We start from the raw sequence: 5685 nt of genomic DNA, 5'->3' as shown, positions 1-5685 counted from the left end.
TGGGAAGTGATTAAGGATCGACAATAAAACATGGACCAAATGAGAACAAAACTCAGTAAGGAGTACTTTAGATGATTAAAATTAATACTGAAAACAGTCCTGACATCTAGGAACAAAGTCCAAGCTATAAACCAATTTGCTCTTCCTGTTCTAAGTTAGAGTTTTGGGGTTATTGACTGGCCCCAAAAGGTATTGGATCCGTTGGAGGAAAACAAGAAAAATGCTTCACGTTAATCAATTTATACATATAAATCAGTGTATACCAAGATTACATATTCCTTGTTCTGAAGGAGGTATAGGCCTCCTCAAAACTGATTACATGTATAGATCTGCAGTCGTGGGATTGCATACATATCTACTGACTTCACTAGACCCAAACATAGTGCAAGTTTTAAAACATGAGGGAACAAGTCTAAGATGACTTACCTGATTAGTTTAGCAGAAGCATATCAGTGTCAAGTGGGAATGGAAATCAAACTTGAAGTAGACAAAAATCAGGCAGCAAATAAATATGCCAAAAAACAAAAGAAATAATACAAGAAGTAACAGTTGAGAAAGCATGAACTGTGGAAAAGGCAAAAATGTAGTTGCAAGTACAGCAAACTCCTGGAACAACCTCATGTCAATCAGGATCTGATGCAGGAATGGTTATGGAGAGGTGAATTTAAGGCAAAAGATGAAAGGTTAATATTGGTGGCCCAGGATAGTGGGCTATGCACATGTTGGTTTACAAAGTCCATTGAATATGTGGGAGAAACAGACAAATGCAGGTTCTGTAAACCAGAACTAGAAACAGTCACACATCTTGTTGTTGAGTGTGATATTCTAATGGCAGAAGGCCTGTGTACTAAAAGGCATAATACTGTGGCAAGACTGTTGCCGATTGTGCAAATATTACAATACTGAAGTAGCTGTGAAGCAGTGGAAACATGAGACACAAAGCATTATAGAGAATGATGATGTTTATATTACATGGGATCACCAATCACCAACAGTTCAAAAAGAAATGACAGAAATATAGTAGTCCATAAAAAGAAGACACACAGCAATTACAGTGTCTTACGTACAGAGAGACCCAAAGTCATAAAATATCAAGATTTCAGGCAGAAATGAGAGCAATGTGGAAGAATGATACCCTGACAGTTCCTATAGTAGTGGGAGCAATGGGTCTTGTAAAAAGGAATTTACAGTCATATTTAGATATGCTGCCAATACACATAACTCCATATGAATTACAGAAGGAGTCAGTTCTGAGCACATTGCTGGTACTACGAAGAGCACTTTTGGCTAACATCAAAGACTGAAAAAATACTAATTTCATGAACTTTAATCATACTTTGACTTAGGAGTGTGGCCCATTCCCATTGTGGTATTAGAAATACAAAAAAGACTTGAAGAGATTGAACCAGCAGAAATAGACTCCTAACTCTGCATTCTCCTATTTATTATTCTTTCTGCATTCACTTTGATCTGGGAGTCCTCATTCAAATGCCTTTCTTTTTTCTATATGTTTCTATGCTAACACTTCTTGTAAGTTTCTGTATATACTTCTGTCTTGAACTGACTTTGAAGTTTCCTGTTCATCTTTAGTTCCTGTATTGACATCATTTACAATTTTGGTTGCTGTTGCTTTATTAAAGGGACATACATTAGTAACAGGCCGCGTTCCCATATTTTTCTTTTTTTTTTTATTTTAAAATATGGGAACGAGGCCCAATTTAAACAGGTGGAAGAGGTACCTTAATCTGGGATAGCATCTGTAGAGGTAGAGCCCACCACAGCAGAGTTGTATAGAGCTAATCTTTAGAATTGGTGAAACATTCACTTCTGAATTCAGCAATAGCTTGCTCCTCTGACTTCCACAATGAATGCTTCAAATCCCCTTCCTCAGTTGAATTTAGATATGGGACTTACATCCTCAAACAATGAGCTGCAGAAAACGTTAATTGAATGAATGAGATGCGAACACCAAAAGACAAATTAACTCTTAAAGCTGAACATACAAGGTTGCAGGATGAATATACAAAGTCACAAAATGAATTGAAACGTCAGCTTATAGAGAAACAAACTGTGCAAGATAAGTTCCAGCTGATGCTTGCTGAATTACACGGTGAACATTTAGATAAAACAAGAAAAATGGAGGAGCTGAAGGCTCAGGTGATGACTCCTCAAAAACTTGAACTTCTGAAAGCACAGCTGCAGACTGAGTTGGAGTACCCCCATGAGAGAGCGCTTCCGGAAACTAGATGAGGAAGTGAAAAAGTACATATCTGAATATAATAAACTTTGTTATGAATACACTTTCCTAAAATCTGAATTTGAACATCAGAAGGAAGAACATGCATGTGTGCTGGAAGAAAACAAGATAAAGTATGAAGTTGAGATTACACGTCTGGGGAAGGACAAAGAAATTCTGCACAAGCAAATGATTCATGTTGATCCCACAAGAGAAAGTAAAAGAATCGAGGCCCTACTGAGAGAAAAAGTACAATTGCATCAAAGGATGAAGGGACTGGAAGCTGAAGTAGCTGAACTGAGGGATGAGAGGGAAAATGCTGGCTTATAGGCAGAAAATGTCCAGAGAACACAGATACGTCAGCTGTCTGAAGCTCAAACAGCCATCATATCTCTGGAGAATGAGAGGAAGAAAATGATTTGAAAAGAGAAAATTGTTGTTTAATGTAGCAGCTGATGTATGAAACTTTGAAAGAAGAAAAAATTCCCCATGAGGTTATATTGCTTAGGCAGAGAAGCAATCAATGAAACTTCAGTTGGATCGTTTGGAAAATGAACTTCAGCTTGCTAATGAACAGAATACGTTGTTGCTCATAGCTTAGCACAGCTAAGCTAGGGGTGTGTCTGAATCTGCCTAGCACTCTTTACATTGCCTAAGCTGGTGTGCACGTCACACACCGGGTTTTAAAGGAAGAAAAAAAATGTTACACTAGGAAATAGCAGCACTGTGCACATTTGAGCACTCTGTTTGTGTGGCGTGCCCCTGGGCTTAAACAGAAAGACAATGGGAAGGGAAAACAGCAGTAGGAAGGTAATCAAGGAAGTAGCATAGCTGGCAGGTGAAATGTATCAGAATCAGCCAATTACGCAGGCAGCAGACCAGCCCAGCCCAGAACACTACTATAAACTATGCAAACACCTTCCCCTCTGTTTTTTCCCACAGTCTACACCACCAGTGTATACAAGCGGGGAAATTTTAACAAACAAACCTATAAAATGAGATGGGCTGCAGCAGACAACATAGAACAACATGTGCAAGATGCTGAGGGTGGTGAGGATGTGAATGCTGCCGATCAACCCACAGTGAGGAGATGGAGAAGAGTGTACAGATCCAGGGTAACCTACCAGGGGCTACATGAGCTGGAGATAGTGGAGCGCTATAGGGTGGACAGAGACCTCCTAAAGCAAACTGTTGAGCTGTGCTGGCCACACCTGACACACCAAACTGACTGAGGGGAACCCATCCCAGTGGACACCAAGGTATGTGTAGACCAAGGAATACTAGCCATAGGTACCTCACAAAGCTCAACTGGGGATATCATGGGGATCTCAAAGGCATCAGCATCTAGAGTATTCCAACAGTTTCTGGATGCCATGTCAGCACATGCCATAGAGCAAGTATATTTCCTCAACACCCATGAGGTGTTGACCAGCAATATGCATCTCTTCTACCAAATAGCAGAATACCCTGAGGTAGTGGGTGCTATAGACTGCACGCACATACGCATCAAAGCACCACCCGGTGATCAGGGTAGGGCCTACATCAACAGTAGGAGCATCCCCTCCATCAATTGCCAGGTCGTCTGTGATGAATGTGTGTGCTGGCTGCCCTGGAAGCTATCATGATTCCCACATATGGCATCTGATGCAGCTGTACCAGAGATTTGCCAACTGGGACATCCCCTACGGTCACCTAGTGGGGGATGATGGTTATACACTGGAGCCGTGGCTGATGACACCCATCAGAAATGCACACACACCTGAACAAGAATGCCATAATGAGGCACACACACACATATCAGACTTATAATAGAGCAATGTGTTTGGGATGCTCAGGTCATGGTTCCAGTGTCTGGACACATCTGGTGGAACCTTGCAGTACTCACCAGCTACATGTACCCAAATTGTTATGGTATGTGCCATGCTACACAATATGATCCTGTGGAAACAGCTACAGCAGGAATAGCATGGGGCAGGGCCACACAGCCCCGCACCAATGCCAAGGCCTGCACAGGCACAGAGTGACTCAGAGGAATAACCTTATCCTGCCCCAGTAGGCAGATGGAGGTGTGCCCAGTATGCCGAGGCTGTGGTAAAGAGACAACACATAGCACATACACTGACACAGTAGGGACCCAGGGAATGACACCTCTCTAAGACTCGCACATACAATAAAAGGGATGCCAAACATGACACTACCTGTGCTCAAGCATGTATAGGGAGTGTACTATGTGCATCCAACATAGGCAGCCCTCCAGCACCATCCACAATTCTGGCACACCCTCAAGGTAAGTCACTAATTTCCAAATGGAGCAGAATGTGTTGTTACCTGTATCTATGGTATGGATGTGAGCATGCAAGGGAATTGGGTGGCTGAATGTTATGGCAGCAGAAAGTAGACACCCATAGTGGCACCATGACATCTGTAACACATAGTGGAGTCACCATGGTAGCCAGTACTACACAGGGTGACATAACCCACTGCAGGAAATGTGCTGGCTGACATGTGTGTCCATATGACTCACACATGCCAGTCAGGGTGGTTCACATACCCAACAACAGTCTCAGCCAGCAGGACAGGTGTAGACAAACCCAAACAGACAGAGCCTGTGCTATGGCCCCTGAATGATGGCTATGATTAACCTCCCACCCAGGCCTACACAGACAGACTGCAGCAGGTCATGCAGTGGGATGTTAGTTCTGAAGGGTACGAAGTCAGACACTAATATGCAGGACAACCAAAGCTACGATCTGTAGTACACTGGTATGCCTCTAGTCAGCATGATAGGTAAGAATACAGAATGAAATGGAGTACCTGACATACCAGTACAGTCATAGCAAATGTGTACAAGTGCAGGTGTGCCCCCCATCCTACGTAGTAATGTAATAACAGTCAGGAGTGCCCCCCCAATCCTTTGTAGAAATGTAGAAATAGACAGGTGAGCCCCCCACCCTATGTAGTAACGTAATAACAGTCAGGTGTGCCCTGCCAATCCTGTGTAGACATGTAGAAATAGATAGGTGTGCCCCCCCCATCTTACATAGTAATGTAATAGTCAGGTGTGCCCCCCCAATCCTGTGTAGAAATGCAGAAATAGCAGGTGTGCCCTCCATCCTATGTAGTAATGTAATAACAATCAGGTGTGCCCCCCCAATCCTGTGTAGAAATGTAGAAATCGACACGTGTGCCCCCCCCATCCTACATAGTAATGTAATAACAGTCAGGTGTGCTCCCCCAATCCTATGTAGAAATGTAAAAATAGTCAGGTGTGCCCCGCCATCCTATGTAGAAATGTAATAATAGTCAGATGAGCCCCTCCCCCATCCTATGCAGAAATGTAGTAACAGTCAATGCCAAATGCTAGATGGATGGATGCAGAAATAGCATGCTACCTGTCGGTGTACAACACAAAGGTCAGCACTGCAGTACAAACTACCTGGACTCAATCC

General features: G+C 42.8%; 1 pseudogene; it reads left to right on the top strand.

Moving 5' to 3' along the window:
• Nucleotides 1-1864: 1864 nt before the first annotated feature.
• LOC122789840 overlaps nt 1865-5685 on the top strand; it is a 46488-nt pseudogene continuing 42667 nt past the window's right edge.

The sequence above is a fragment of the Protopterus annectens genome, chromosome 15.part0 (assembly GCF_019279795.1).
Source record: "Protopterus annectens isolate FY-2018-M chromosome 15.part0, PAN1.0, whole genome shotgun sequence".
Taxonomy (NCBI): Eukaryota; Metazoa; Chordata; order Ceratodontiformes; family Protopteridae; genus Protopterus; species Protopterus annectens.
This window is presented reverse-complemented; position numbering and strand designations above follow the sequence as displayed.